This window comes from Diabrotica undecimpunctata, chromosome 8 (assembly GCF_040954645.1).
Source record: "Diabrotica undecimpunctata isolate CICGRU chromosome 8, icDiaUnde3, whole genome shotgun sequence".
NCBI classification, from domain to species: Eukaryota; Metazoa; Arthropoda; class Insecta; order Coleoptera; family Chrysomelidae; genus Diabrotica; species Diabrotica undecimpunctata.
The window spans coordinates 1,224,938-1,241,040 of NC_092810.1; the positions used below are offsets into that span (position 1 = coordinate 1,224,938).

General features: G+C 33.4%; 1 protein-coding gene across 4 annotated transcripts in view; it reads left to right on the top strand.

Annotated features, from left to right (window-relative positions):
- The window catches only part of LOC140448697 (beta-1,4-glucuronyltransferase 1-like), a 142,638-nt gene that overhangs the window by 108,089 nt on the left and 18,446 nt on the right, over positions 1 to 16,103 (top strand). The window contains exon 1 of one of the 4 annotated variants that reach the window (XM_072541809.1): positions 6,986 to 7,222. The exons of the other annotated variants lie outside the window; for them this stretch is intronic. The gene's annotated coding sequence lies outside the window, so the exon portion shown is untranslated. Of the gene's footprint in view, positions 1 to 6,985; positions 7,223 to 16,103 lie in introns of those variants that run through there. 4 annotated transcript variants of the gene reach the window in all.

The window sequence follows — 16,103 nt, forward strand, 5'->3', positions numbered from 1 at the left end:
AAATATATTTTTCAAAAATTTAAAACAATAATTCAAAAAACAATGGTTTCCAGAAACTTACTGAAGTAGCTGACGTTCTTGTTGGTAATTTTTGCTAAGAAATCGATTTAGAAAAAAATATTTTTGTTTTTTGACGTGGAAAGAAATTTCTCAATTTACAAATATATGTACTTCGATAGAAGCCACACGTTTTTATTTAAAAAATTTTAAAAGCATTTGGTCATTTATTGTTTTCATAATTCCAAGGAATAGTATTTTATTTTTTTACAACTTTCATTACAATTAATTGGTACATTACGGGTAAAAGGGGTAAGAGAAGGTTTAAGAGAATGACGTATGCATTAGGCATACGTCATTCTCTTAAACATGACCTTTACCTCCATCGGTAATTTTACATCCTTCATATCCATAATTCAAAAACATTTGAAATCTCAACACTTGGATTGCTGTTATCATTTTTAACATCACTAAAGCTTTTGAATCGTTTGGCTGCAGTAATATTATGTATAACTAACACTGTTCCATGGTGTATTGACATTCTGTTTTCGACACCGTTCATAGGTATCTTGTCAATCAGTTACCAGCTGAAGTACGTTTGAAGAGGTTTACCCTCCGGACGCTGGTACTCACGTGAGGCATGGTTATATGTTCATCATCATCCAGCCCCATTTTCACATCCATTGTTGGATATAGGCCTCCTCCAAACGTCTCCAGTTCTCTCTATCTCTAGCTGCTGCAATCCAGTTTGTTTCTATTCTCCTTAGGTCGTCGGTCCATCGGGTGGGTGGTCTGCCTCGACTTCGCTTGTCGGCTCTTGGTCTCCACTCCAATAATCTCTTCGTCCATCTTCCGTCTTCCATTCTAGCAACATGTCCAGCCCACCTCCACTTTTGTTTATTGATTCGCAGTATAATATCGTCTACGCCAGTTCGTCGGCGTATCTCCTCATTTCTCACGCGATCTTTCAAGGTCAGGCCCAGCATTGATCTCTCCATTCGCCTTTGTGTTACCCTCAGTTTTTCGGCAGTAGCTTTCGTTAAAGTTAGGGTCTCTGCTCCGTAGGTCAAGACTGGTAAGATGCATTGGTTAAATGCCTTCCTTTTCAGGTGAATTGGAGTATTTGTTTTAAAAATGTCTCTCATCCTTCCATATGCCGCCCATCCCAACGTGATTCGTCTATTTAGCTCGCAGGTTTGGTTGTCTCTGGTTATTCTGATTTCATGACCCAAGTATGTGTATTTATCGATTAATTCTACCTTGTTGTTATTGATCTGTATCTCTTCGCTGGGAACCATATTGGTCATCATTTTGGTTTTCTCGTAATTTATCTCTAGCCCAGTTTCTTGTAGTATGTAATTCAGTTCTTGGAGCATGTCTTTGATCTCTCCCAGATTATCTGACAGAAGCACGATATCGTCCGCAAAACGTAGATGGTTTAATCTTTCTCCATCGATGGATATTCCTTTCTGTTGCCATGTTAGTCTTTTAAATGCATACTCAAGAACGGTAATGAACAGCTTTGGTGACATGGTATCACCTTGCCTGACTCCCCTTTTTATCTTTATTTTATTAGTTGCTGAATAGGTTATAGGCTAAATGGTTATATGTTGCCTGAAGTTAAATCTAATAAAATATTAAACATTATTCATTTTTAATAACAACATGTATATTTTTTGGTAACTTCAATTTTTTTAAATGTTTTACCCTAATATTTTGGTGGCTCAGGCATGTTAACCTGTAAGTATAACCATTTTGCTTTTTTAACCTTAGTCAACATTCCAATTACGTTTACTTTAAATGGTTTTTACTTATTTTAGGATTTTACCCTGATGATGGAATTATTATTCCGAAAACGTTTGTGTTTTTTGATGTAGCCCTTTTAAGGGTTTTTTAAATATACCTACATACAAAGATTTAAACCTCTTTTTCTTATACGGAAACTCCAGATGATTGGAGAGAATTCCTCCCCAACAACAGAGTTAAACCGAAACCGTTCCAAGTGGTGGAATGTGAGAAAGATCAAATTTCTGAATTGAACTAAGTATTTCTCCAACAAGTATCCCAAGAAATGTCCAATGCCTACGAGATCTATTCGAGTGTTGGAAATCAGGAAAAAAGCTCTCAATTTATTTTTCACAAGTATACCCATTCTGGGTTATTTGCAAGCTCTCTGTTTGAAGGCAAAGTTCAATGAAACCCGAAAAGAAATTTAAAGAAAGCCCATAATATCACAACTCCGGAAGTTACTATCCACAATCACCCCGAAACTTTGTACAATGGTCCACTCCGGTCAAAGCTGCCAAGTTACAAGATTTTCTTCACTTGACCAAATATTTGGAAAACGTAAACTATAGAAAGTTCTACACTGATTTACAATGTACTGAACAGGAGGGAAGTTGGAAGTTCTCTACAACAGTCTTCTTTAAAATCTATCTGTTATCTTAGGTATCGATTTATACATTAACCTTTGATCTTGTCTGTTATTAGCAGAGTTTTTATGACACAACTCGATTGTTTTGTGTTGTAGTGTACTCGAAATTTGTTATAAAAAATCGATAAAAGCTCAATCGTATCGTAGAGACTCCTCAAACGTCTAATAAGTCTAGTACGTCTCTGTTGACTTCCTAATTTCTTCGTTGCACGTACAGAAGCGATAATGAAAATTGAAACGTTTGCAGACGCCTAATCAAACGAGTATTTACCCATCCTAACCTTGCCGCGGGCTTACCTCTTTAATCAATCGCCGATCAATTAATAACGAAGAGGACAAACGACGCGAAAGGTTTGTTTGATAATTTTTTACTCTTACAATACTGTTAATAGGTACAATTAAGTAACGTTTGAGGATTCGTCATGATTTCATGGGCATGGTGACGAAATATTAGACGAATTACTATATAATATCAATAAATCTCGGGCCTAACTAATTAAACAAAAGTATTGAGGTAAAATTTGACCTTGCTTATCATAACATAATGTCCTTCTAAAGCTTCCCTAACAATTTATTCTTATAGGAGATTTGAGGAAAAGACCGAAATCACCCAAAACGATGTGAAAGAAGGAATATTTACTTTACTTAATCAGTAGACCCATTTGTACCTTTCGGTGTTGGGCCGTTTAAAATACAATTCATTACATTACACTATTTGACAGTCTTCTGAGGTGTCCTAGCTCTTAACGAACTTTCTCCATTCCTTCCTATTGGATGCCATCTGTGTTGCTTCCTGCCAAGTCTTACCCTTACTCTGTAGTATCTGCGAGATGTCACTGTTCCATTCTTTAATGGGTCTTCCTCTTCTGTTCTTCCCTATTGGTTTGGCGTCCCACACTCTTTTAACTTGTCTATTATTGTCCATCCGGGTTAGATGTCCGAACCATGCCAATTTTTTCTCTTTGATTGACTCGAGTATCGGTTTGATTTTGAGTCTTTCTCTTATTTCTTCATTTCTGATTCTATCAGTTCTTTTTACTCCTATCGTTCTTCTGAGGTATTTCATCTCTGCTGCCTGAATTCTGCTCTGATGTCTTTTGTTTAATATCCAATTTTCTGCTCCATATGTCACTGTAGGTCTATATATTGTTTTGTATATTGTCATCTTGGTCTTTGTTGATATTTCTTTGTTATTAAGGAATCCTCTATTTAGTGCTTGGAATAGTTTTCCTGTGTTTTCCATTCTGTTGTTAAGATCATCCTCGATGTCTCCTTTGTTGTTGATTACTGTTCCTAAGTATTTGTATGAATTTGTCTGTATTATTTTTTGTTGGTCTATCATTACTTCTATTTGATCTTCCGTCCCTTGTTTCCTTGATATTTTCATTATTTGAGTCTTCTCTTTGTTTACGTTTAAGTTGTATTTGCTTGCTTCTAGGTTCCATTTCTCTAAGTTGTATTTCAGTTTTTCTGCAGTTTCCGCAATTAATACTATGTCGTCTGCAAATATACACATCTCAGCATTTATCATTTGCATTCTGTTCCAACCGATGCAGTATTGCTTGAATGTTTTCTTACATTCTTTCACTATCTCATCTATTACATTTATGAATAGTACTGGGCTGAGACTTCCTCCTTGTCTAACTCCTTGGGTTGTTTCAAATGGTTCTGACTGTATATTTAACATTCTTACTGTATTTGTTGTTTTCATGTATATACTCTTTGTTGCTTCTATCAGTTCTTCACTTACTTGTTTCTTCTTTAGGCTTTCCCATATATCTTTACTTTTGACTGAGTCGAATGCTTTTTCCATGTCTATAAAGCTCAGATGTATTTCTTTATTTTTCTTTAAGGCTTTTTCTATTACTTGTTGCATGGTGAATATATGGTCTTGTGTGTTGTGTCCTTTCCTGAATCCACTTTGTACATCCTCTAATTTATGTTCTATTTCTTTTCTAATTTTCCTTTCTATTATGGTTTCGTATACTTTTGCTGCTACACATAGTAGTGATATACCTCTATAGTTCCTACAGTCTCTTGTGTTTCCTTTCTTGTATATAGGTATAATTACTGCATTTGTCCATTCTCTGGGTATTGCTTTTCTCTTCCATATTAGGTTATATATGTATAACAATTTTTCTTTTGCTTTTACTCCTATATATTTCATCATTTCTGGTGCTACTTCATCGCTTCCTGGTGCTTTTCTAATCTTTATCTTTCTTATTGCTTCTTCCAGTTCTTCTTTTTCTATAGTTTCTGTATTTTCCGTATTTCTCATGGATACTCTCCTGTTGTGGCTTTCCTTCTCCATTGTATTCGCTTGATTTCCATTCAGTATCAGCTGAAAATGTTCCCTCCATCTTTCCATTATTGTCTTATCGTCGTTTATTATTGTTCCTTCCTTGTTCATTATTTGTTTCAGTTTCGTTTCTTTGTTGCTTCTTAGGTTTTTCAGTGTTCTGTAAAATAATTTTACGTTTTCTGTGCTGTTTTCCATTTTTTCCCCGAATTTTTCCCAACTTTTCTTTTTCTCTTTCTTAACTATCTCTTTAACTTTTGTTCTTTGTCTCTTATAATTTTCATATTTTTGTTGTGTTTTGTCTTGGATGTATTCTTTCCATAATTTCTTCTTTTCTTTTATTTCTCTTTTCACTTCATCGTTCCACCAAGATGCTCGTTTTCCTCTGTTGTTATTTCTTGTGGTTCCACATATTGATTTAGCTGTTTTTATCATCGCATTTTTAAATTTTCCCCATTCTAAAGAAGGAATAAACAAATTAAAAAACAGAAAGTCACCAGGAGAAGATCAAATACCAAATGAACTCTTAAAATATGGAGGTGATCACCTTTTACAACAACTGCAACTTCTTATTAATAAAATAATCACCACGAACAGAATACCACATGAATGGAGCAGAGCGATCATGGTGATGTTCTTCAAAAAAGGAGATAAGAAAGACCCCAATAATTATCGAGCAATAAATCTATTAAATACAACACTCAAATTGACAACAAGAATAATAGCGACAAAAATAAACAAACGGATATCTCTGCAAGAGGAACAGCAAGGATTTCGGACAGGAAGGTCATGCACGGATGCAGTTTTTGTAATAAGACAAATAAAAGAAAAGTCGCTGGAATACAACAAACCAGCATATATGTTTGAAGAAAGCGTTTGATAGAGTGAGAATTCGGGACGCGATACATTTATTATATGAAAAGGGAGTATAACTGGATATAGTAAAAACCATTGAGAATATAATATAAAAATAACATAGATGTAAAGATGTAAAGGAAAACTATCGCAACCTATCAAATATGAAACGGGCATTAGACAAGGAGATTCGCTGAGCCCATTAATATTTAATATGATAATGGATGAAATCATAAAGAAAGTTCAAAAAAGAAGAGGATATAGAATGGGAGAAAAGGAAATAAGGATAATATGCTACGCCGACGACGCCATAATAACAGCCGAAAATGAAGATTACCTACAAAGATTAATTAAAGAATTCGAAGATACGGCGCTCATATACAACATGGAGATCTCAACAAAGAAAACTAAAACGATAGTAATATCAGCGGAATCGAGACGATGTAAACTAGTCGTAAATAACAAAAAACAAAATATTAGAACAAGTGATGGAAACTGAATACTTGGGAATAAAACTGTCAAGCTACGGAAAAGTGGAAGAAGAAGTACAAAAACAAGTGAACATGGCAAACAGAGCAGCAGAATGTCTCAACAATATAATCTGGAAAAACAAATACCTCACAACGGAAACGAAAACCAGGATATGTAAATCAACAATAAGACCGATAATGACGTACACAGCGGAAACAAGAGCAGATACGGCGAAAACACAAAGACCACTGGAAACAACAGAAATGAAAGTCTTACGAAAAATAACAAACCAAACTCTAAGAGACAGAGTAAGAAGTGAGGAAATACGACCGAGATGTGGTATAGAGGAAATAAACACGTGGTCCAAAAGAAGAAAAGCGGAATGGAATCAACACATCGAAAGAATGACAGAAAATAGAATAGTACGAATAGCAAGAGACAAATCGCCAAATGGAAGAAGATCATTGGGACGACCGAGGAAAAGATGGTCAGACAACGTCAATTGAGGCTAAAAACCGAAGTAAAACAGGCATTAAGCCTATTTATAAAGTAGGAAGAAGAAGAAGAAGAGATTTGAGGAATATTTCCTCAAGTCTTTCACTTGAGAAAGGCACTCTACCGAAACCGCTGTACTGATAAGATAAATTTTGTGGAAGTTTTGAAAACAAAAGTTTTCAGTATTTTATTGTTAAGTATATAAAATGATTTTCCATTTTTTTTATTAATTTACTTAGCTATATTTCCACACGTGCCCCTACGTATAGATAAAACTTATGTCCAGATATAATATCAAAAATCCTTTTATCAATTGGTCGTTCAAGTTAACTAGTCGTCATCATATCCTACTTCCTGTTCAAACGACAGATTCAACTTTGGTGTAGACGTAATAAAAGAATTATTGTTGTCAACCCATGATTACAAATTTTATTCGGCAAGTGAGTGATGTTAATTTGACGGCTCAAGTATTTTGTGAATATAACGGTCGGGTGGTCAAAACTACGAGGGTGTAGGTTTTTAAAGTATTTAAAGGTCGGTAATAAAAGGAGACAAATAATTCTGTATCACTCGACAAGAGCAAGTGTTTAAAGCGTATTTGCTACAAGAGGACTTCGGTCTCGTAGACTCTGTAGAGTGATTCGGCCGTCGAAGGTGAAGGATCCTTTTGGGTATGTATTTTCTGTAGTTGATTGCGTCTAGTCTTAATAAAGACTATTCTAGCTATTCTTATATTATAATAAAAACACCAATTGGTCCATTAGTAAAATTAGCTTTAGAGTCTAAAGGTGGACTGGAATCGGATCATAGCCTTAGCAGGAAGGCTCTCAGAGTATAGACGGCGTTATGTGGCACCCCGTGAAGAATTGACCTCTCTGACCTGAAAATCGCCCAGTTTTGGCCTCGTGAGTAGCGATATTTGAGATTTACAGGTCAATTCAACAATGGGAAGGATTACGCATTAATTCGCGACTAACCATCAATGGGGAGGAAGGGAACTAAGAGGAAAAATACTGGCACTATTGAAAAATATATGGAAAGAAGAGAAAATGCCAGGGGATTGGGAGGTAGGGCAGATCATAACAGTACATAAAAAGGGAGACCAACAAATCTGTGAAAATTATAGAGGAATAACGTTACTAAATACAACATATCAAATATTGACATCAATAATAAAAGAGGTTATCAAAGATCACAAAGAAGACAGTAGGACAGTACCAATGTGGATTCACAGAAGGAAGATCTACAATAGATGCAATACACACAATAAAACAAATAATGGAAAAAGCAAACGAGTATAAATTAGAATTGGAAATGTTATTCATAGACTTCAAACAGGCATTTGATTCAATTAAAAGGAACGGATTAATGATAGTACTTAAAAAATTAAAAGTTCCACATAAACTCAGAAAATTAATAGAAATGACAAGGAGAACTACAAAAATAAGCATAAAGACACAAAGAGGAGAGACAGAGGAATTCAGTATAAATAAAGGGATGGAACAAGGAGAGGCCGTATCAACAACGCTATTTAATCTAGCATTAGAATATGTACTACGAAATATAAATAAAGGAAATCTCAGAACAAAAGGTGGTCAAATAATTGCATATGCAGACGATATTGCTATTATTGCAAAGAACAGAAAAATAATGAAAAAAATGCTAGAAAAAATAAGAGAGAAAGGGGAGGTAATGGGGCTAAGATTAAATCAAGAAAAGACAAAAATATTAAGATTAGGGAAAAAACCAATGAAAGAAAAAATAAAAATAGGAAGTTCTGAGTTTGAAGAAGTAGAATAGAATAGGAGTTACAATAAGGAAATCCGAAATAAAAGAAAAAATATTAAAAGCGAATAAAGCTTATTTTGCAAACAAAAGATTACTTAAAAGCAAAACACCGACTAAGAAAACTAAGATGAGCATTTAGAACACCATAATTAGGCCAATATTATTATATGCAGGAGAAACAATGACGATGGTTAAAAAAGATGAAGAAGACTTAAGAATAGCAGAGAGAAAGATTGTGAGAATCATACTAGGACAAATCAGAACAGAGCAAAATGAATATAGAAGCAGAACAAATGCAGAGATTAAGGAAGAACTTAAGGAAGACATCGTAACTAAAATAAAGCAATGCAGAGTTAGATGGTTAGGTCACATTTGGCGAGCAGGCGATGAAGCAGTGACATACGCAATGATAGAATGGAATCCAGGAGGAAGAAAGAGAAAAGGAAGACCGAGATCAAAGTGGCTGCAAGAAGTTGAAGAAGACCTCCAAAGGCCAGGAGTCAGAGAATGGAGAGGAAGACCTAGAGACAGGAAAAAATGGAGGGATATTGTCAAGAAGATAAGATAAACAAAAGAGACTGATCCACTCAAGAAATAGGATCTAGAAAGCATTCGCGGTTTAACCCCATCCTGGGGTGTATAGCCATTATATATATAACCATCAATGGAGCCTCTGCGGTTGGGAAAAATTTATTTATTTAGAAAAAAATACAAGTTGGAAAATATTACAAAGTTAAAAAATTGCAAAAATACAACCCCTTTGCAGTTATTCAGTCTCATTTTCATTTCGGTTTCATTTTCTTTCTGGTCTCTCTTATGGAACATGTATTTCTCAAATTTTACATTTCTTCTTGGATTTACATAATCATCAAAAGCCTTAATTATTTCTTCGGGCTTTTTTACATTCCCATCACTCAAATTAAATTCATTAAATAGTTCTAGGTCCTCTTCTCCCAGGAAGTTCAGTAGGATTGCAGCCTTCAGTTCAATTTAGTTTAGAATTACTTAATTCATAACATAATTATGACAACAGATGTCGTCGTAAATATGTCGTAGCTCTGGTTAAATGTTTTCCAATTATTAACAATGTTTTCGTCAAGAATAAGATTTTTGGAAGGTTTGTATAGCTCCATACAACACGTTGTTTTTACGTATTTAACCTCACTTTTGCTTCTTAAAAATGGCTTTACTTTATAATCAGAATCTCGTTGTAAGAACCCATTTCTATTATCTCCATTTAAACTTCTTATCAAGAATACAGAATTATTTATTCCTACCTATAGTGTATTTTTATGTATGAGAGAGTAATAAAACAATAAATTATGTATGCAAATCCCTAAACTGTTGATACGGGTGACTCAATGAAAAACAGATATTTGTCAACAAGTTTACAGAAGTATATAGGAAAACAATTTTAAATTGATTATGACCACCAGGTATAAAGGTTGGAGCAGAATAGAATACAATAGTTGTGAGGGTTACTAATCCCTAAATAAGGTTGCCAGTGTCGGAGTGATGGAGGTTAACAGGTACTAATGAATTTGCAAGAAATGTAAGATGTTTATTTTATTGGTTATATATAACCAATAAAAGTTTAATAAGTACCTACCTATTTGCAAAATAAAGTTTAATTCTTTAGATAAAATAAAACGTTTTATTTTATCTATTTGCAAAATGAAGTTTAATTCTTTGCCTATTTGCAAAATAAAGTTTAATTCTTTAGATAAAATAAAACGTTTTATTTTATCTGAAATGAGTGCATTCCACGAAGTAAGGGTTTCAACAATCAAACATTTAATTCTTTAATTCCAGGAATCTACGACAGTAATTGACTAGATAATTACCTTCTAAACTTATTTCACAGAAAATGTGATAGTGGGTTTTTCCGTTTTGTATATAGGAAGGTCCAAGTGGCGTATTCAAAATTCTTAACAGTTCACTAAAAGTATGTACTTCAGTTGCAAGGTGCAGTTTATTGTGTATACTAGTGTTATGGAAAATTTGGAAGTGCCGTGTAAACGCCGAAAAATTGGTTCTCTAACAGTTAATGAAAAAACATTAATATTTGTTTTAAATCATTTACAGACAAACGTTTATGTGAAAGTGTTGATGAGACCGTTGAGTTAGTTAGCAGTACACTTGGTGTTGGGAAATCTACGATTTACAGAGTTATTAAAGAAGAGAAATGTGGTAGTTTTCAAATGCCACGTAATGCTCCAGGGAAACCAAAATTTCAAATAGAATATCATTTTAAAGAAGGACTTCGACGGAAAGTGCATGAATTCTTCTTTAGACAAGAATTTCCAACATTGGATAAAGTTCTTGTCTCAGTTCGAGATGATAAGGATTACCCAGAAATGAGTCGAAGTACGTTATGGAAACTTTTAAAAGAAATAGGCTTCCGCTGGAAAAAGAATCCCAGAAAGTCTATTTTATTAGAAAGAAGCGATATTGTCATATGGAGAAGACATTTTCTAAGAACCATAAAGGAAATGAGAAACCAAAAAAGAAAAATATTTTATCTTGATGAAACATGGATCAACGAGGGTCATACACCAAATAAATTTTGGCAGGATGAAACTGATACAAGTCAAAGGCACGCTTTTGTAAATAACTTATCTACTGGTTTAAACCCACCATCAGGAAAGGGACGCAGGGTGATAATAGTACACATTGGCAGTTCAGACGGTTTTGTTGAAGGTGGTTTATTAACTTTTGAATCAATTCGTACCGGTGACTACCATGAAGACATGAACGCTGATGTCTTTCAAGAATGGTTCGAACAAATGATAGATCTTCTTCCTAAGAACTGTGTAATAGTAATGGATAATGCAAGTTATCACTCCAGACTTATAGAAGGACTGCCCACAACCAAGTGGTTAAAAAAAGACTTGCAGAATTGGCTGAGTTCAAAAAATATTACGTACCATCCCGGATCTATAAGAAAGGAACTTTATTCGTTGTGTGCCCTTCATAAAGAAAAATTTAAAAAATACGAAATTGATGAAATTGCCAAAAATCGTGGAATGACAGTACTTAGATCCCCACCATATCATTGTGAATTAAACCCGATTGAACTGGTATGGGCACAGATAAAGAGTGAAGTTTCAAGAAAAAATACCACTTTTAAAATTCATGATGTTAAACAGTTGTTTTTGGAGGTCGTAAATAATGTAAAACCTGAAAACTGGGAAAAGGCAGTAAATCACACTATTAAAGAAGAGGAAAAAATGTGGAAGCTGGACAACATTACTGATAAAATGATCGAGCCAGTTATTATAAATCTTGGTTCTGAAAGTTCATCTTCTGAATCTGATTTGGATTTGTAACAAGTAGCTGTAAGTTTTATATTAATATTTTTATTCATCTATTTAACATACCTTAGACGGTTTTAAAAACTCTTTTTCTCTTTTGTAATTTTTAAAAATTAAAAAAAATGTGAATTTTTTAAAACCCTTTTTAATGTAGGCCAGTCAGTTCTAATATAGTGTGTGATAAAAGAGGTCAGTTTTGTTTACATACACATAACACTTTATAACACTGAAATAATTCATTTATTTTTTACAATTATTCAAAGTAATTTTTCAATTAATCTTGAGCACGCCCATGGAGTGGTCGGAGCTACCAGTTAAAATTATGCTAATTACTCTCTCGTTCATAAAAATAAACTATAGTAGGTGCCTAGAAAAACATATCCAAGAAGTATCACGAATTGCTTACTTTCAGCCATCTAATGAAATTTCAATTATTTTAATAATTCATTTAGAAAAATATTTAGGAGAAATTCTTTCTAGGTATAAATCTATGATTTGCTCCGCAAATTTCTGAACATTGTCCGAAAAAGATTCCCGATCGTCTTAAAGAAAATCTAATTTGATTTAATCGTCCTGGTGTTGCATCAATTTTTACTCCTAAGGATGGAATGGTTTATGAGTGAATTACATTTAAAATCAATATTCTATTTAAGGTCAGGATAGCCTTGATGATTTCCAATCTCCGATAGGAGTGGCACAAGAAGAAGAAGATTCCATTTATTATATAGAAGATTTATTGAAAGTTTCGAAAATTTCCTTCTACACTCTGGATATTTTGTATACTTACTCTGAGGCGTTTTTATATACAGTGTGGCGCACCGAAAATGAAACAGAGGCATTTACTGGCAGATGATTCCTTTTTTGAAAAAACTCTCGGAAATTTCGATTTTGTTTTCGAGGGGGACACAAAATTGGCATAAAATCACTTTAACATTTGCAGCCCCTTAAGCGGGGGTGGCATCATCCCTAAAATCTTAAATGAAAAGGGGGGTCGAATGATCCATTATTTGAAAGGTCTTTCAACTCCCTTTATAATGATGTAAAATTCATGTATTCAATTAAGTAGTTTTGGAGATTTATTGATTTAAAGTTTAAAGTAGACTTTAATAGGTACATCAAATTAGTTTGTACTTCTTTCAGAAGAAATTTGAGCAAAAGCATTTTCTTGATAAGTAAATGCTTTTATTTACTACGCCCATGGTTTATTAATAATAAAAATAGCAATTGAAGTGTCCTTTGTGACAAAAAAGTTGTTTCTTGAAGAAAGATAAGTAGATAATGCCACGTACTTATTTTAAATAGGAAATAGTACATTAGTTTGCGATTGATTTGACCAATCTTTGTTGTTAAAATATCATTTATTGCTTTATACATAAATTAACCATGGTATATTCCACGGCAGAAAGGGTTGAAATTATTGAAATATTTTTCGGAAATAATCAGTGCGCTAATAGAACAGCACAAATTTTTAATGAGCGACATGAGAACAATAATGTGCACCGAAAATATGTTCTAGAACTTGTAGCTAAATTTCGGAAAACTGGATCAGTCGAAAATAAAAAACGTAATATTGAAAATCCTATAAGGAACGAAGCAACAGAAGTGGGGGTTTTAGGGCAAGTTATTGTAGATCCTACATTAAGTACCCGCAAATTGTAAACTTCGTGTGGTGTTAGTCGACGTACTATCCAACGGATTTTAAAGGCCCATAATTTTCATCCGTATAAAATTCACCTTGTACAAGAACTTAATGAAGACGATTTTGATAAGCGATTAGAATTTTGTGAAGTTATGAGTGAACGAATTACAAACGATGAACAATTTTTATTTAACATTTGCTTTTCCGACGAATGTTCCTTTTTTTTAAATGGCGAAGTAAATCGTCATAATTGTCGATATTGGTCGGACTCTAATCCCAGAATTTACCATAAGGTACACACACAGCAGCCACAAAAATTAAATGTTTGGGCTGGCATTTTTGGCGATCATTTGGTTGGTCCTTTTTTCTTACCTGGAAATTTGACTGGTGAAATGTATTTGGAATTACTGCAAAATGCCATAGATCCTGCGCTAACAGATATAATTGAAAATCAGAATGATGGTCGATACGTTGAGAATATGTTGATGTTCCAACAGGATGGTGCCCTACCACATTACGCATTAAGAGTTCGGCATTATTTAGATCAGACCTTTCCAGGTCAATGGATTGGTAGAAGAGGTGCCGTTGAATGGCCCCCAAGATCGCCAGATTTATCACCTTTGGATTTCTTTTTGTGGGGTTACTTAAAAAGCAAAATCTATGCTACTCAGCCAACATCCTTAGAAGATTTACGACAAAGAATTGTGAATGAGTGCCATCAAATTACTCCTCAAATATTGCAAAATGTCCGCCAACGTTTTCAGCAAAATCTTTATTATTGCATATAAAGTAATGGTGGTCATTTTCAACATTTACTCGGCTGACAGGTCAGTTCATTCTTTATTTTTTAACAACTGCTGCTATGTATTGATCTCCTCTTACGATGATGTATTTAAACTTTAAATCAATAAATCTCCAAAACTACTGAATTGAAGTACATGAATTTTACATCATTGTAAAGGGAGTTGAAAGACCTTTTAAATGATGGATCATTCGACCCCCCTTTCCATTTAAGATTTTAGGGATGGTGCCACCCCCGCTTAGGGGGCTGCAAATGTTAATGTGATTTTATGCCAATTTTGTTTCCCCCTCGATAACAAAATCGACGGGTCCAAGCGTTTTTTTTTTAAAAGGAATCATCTGCCAGTAAATGCATCTGTTTCGTTTTCGGTGCGCCATCCTGTATAATTGAATGTATTTTATAATCATGCAAATAATCTGAAAACCTATGTAATATGTGAATATTTTTTATTTTGGAATCGGATACTACTATTATTGAATCAATAGAACCAATATCTCTCAACAAAGGTTCATTAATCAGACATTCTGACAATTATGGAGAGTTACATAGTGTTTGTTATCAATATGCATACACAATGCTCTAGAATAAAGTAGCAAAAGAACACGAATTTACATTGTTGCTATTACCACCTTATCGATATAAAGATTTCGTTATCATAAGAAGATATAAATATTTGTATTTTTTTGCTTTGAACAGTCTTGTATCAATACCGTTATAATCTTCTGCCACAAAACGTGCTATCATATATTTCTAAATCGAGTATAGTGTAAAGATAGACTTACAAATAGAAAAAACAAATAAAATAATCTAACAGATCAAATAACTTTTGAACAAAATACAATGTTGTAATTTCTATCCCTCGTATCTAAGAATAATATCATTAGAGTCATCATTAACTCTAATTGGATACGAGCCTCGTTTTGTTTTCCCTTTTTTAGTAACGATAATTGGAAAATAGGAGCAAATCATTAAAAACAACTGAAATTCCGATAAGCTTCAGCTTAGCAAGATTTTTATTTATGTTATTTCGAGATTTCGCGTAATTAGTCTAGAAGAAAATACCCAGGCTGTTCAGTTTGTTTGTTGTGACATTTAACATGTGTAGTCGATAATGACGTAGATCGAAAAACCTGCATAGGCGTGAATCACAAACAAACTGTGATATATATTTTTTATTAACTCCTTATTAACATTCCAATATATTTAAAATCTGTAATATAATTATAATAAGTAAGTTGTCTGACAATATTTAACAATATAAATATTATTAAGCTGTAACTGGTGAGGTGCAATTTCAGTTACATTGAGCGTGATGTGTAGTCCCATGGACTCCTTTTTGAAAAATAAATTAAAAAATAATTTAGGTATTTGAAACAATTTCATATCCATCTTCTATATCAGACAAGTCAGATTCTTCCTCATTATACCATCTTAAAATAGTACTTTCAAAATTATTGTCTAATAGATTAACTTTTTTGATGTACTAAACTCTAATTTCACTATTTGGGAGAGTGAGTCATCGTTTGAAGGCGTAGAAGTGGGGAAAGACGTATGAAAATCCAGTGGCGTACACTCACTTTTATTTCGACGTTAATTATATTATATTGTTTAAATATTATTGTTCAAAATAGGCCACAATATATTTATCTGCAGGTTTTTACTGAAGTTTCCATCTCTATATCCAAAGACTGTTTTCAAAGATATAAATTATAGTTATATTTATTTTATTTGTTTATTATTATATATTTATATATTCTTATATTATTTTCTTTTTTTTTTTTAACTTTAAAAACGGTCTCTGTAATAGAGATCGAAACGTCAGTAAAATAAACATGTAAATAGATGTGTTGTGGCTTATTTCCAACATTCTCCCTAAAAATACGGAATGCCACAAGCAAAAAGCCACAGAAAAATAAATATTGCTATCATTTGTATATTTGAAAACGATCTCTTTATATAGAGATCGAAACGTCAGTAAATTAAACATTTCAATTAAATATATTGTTACT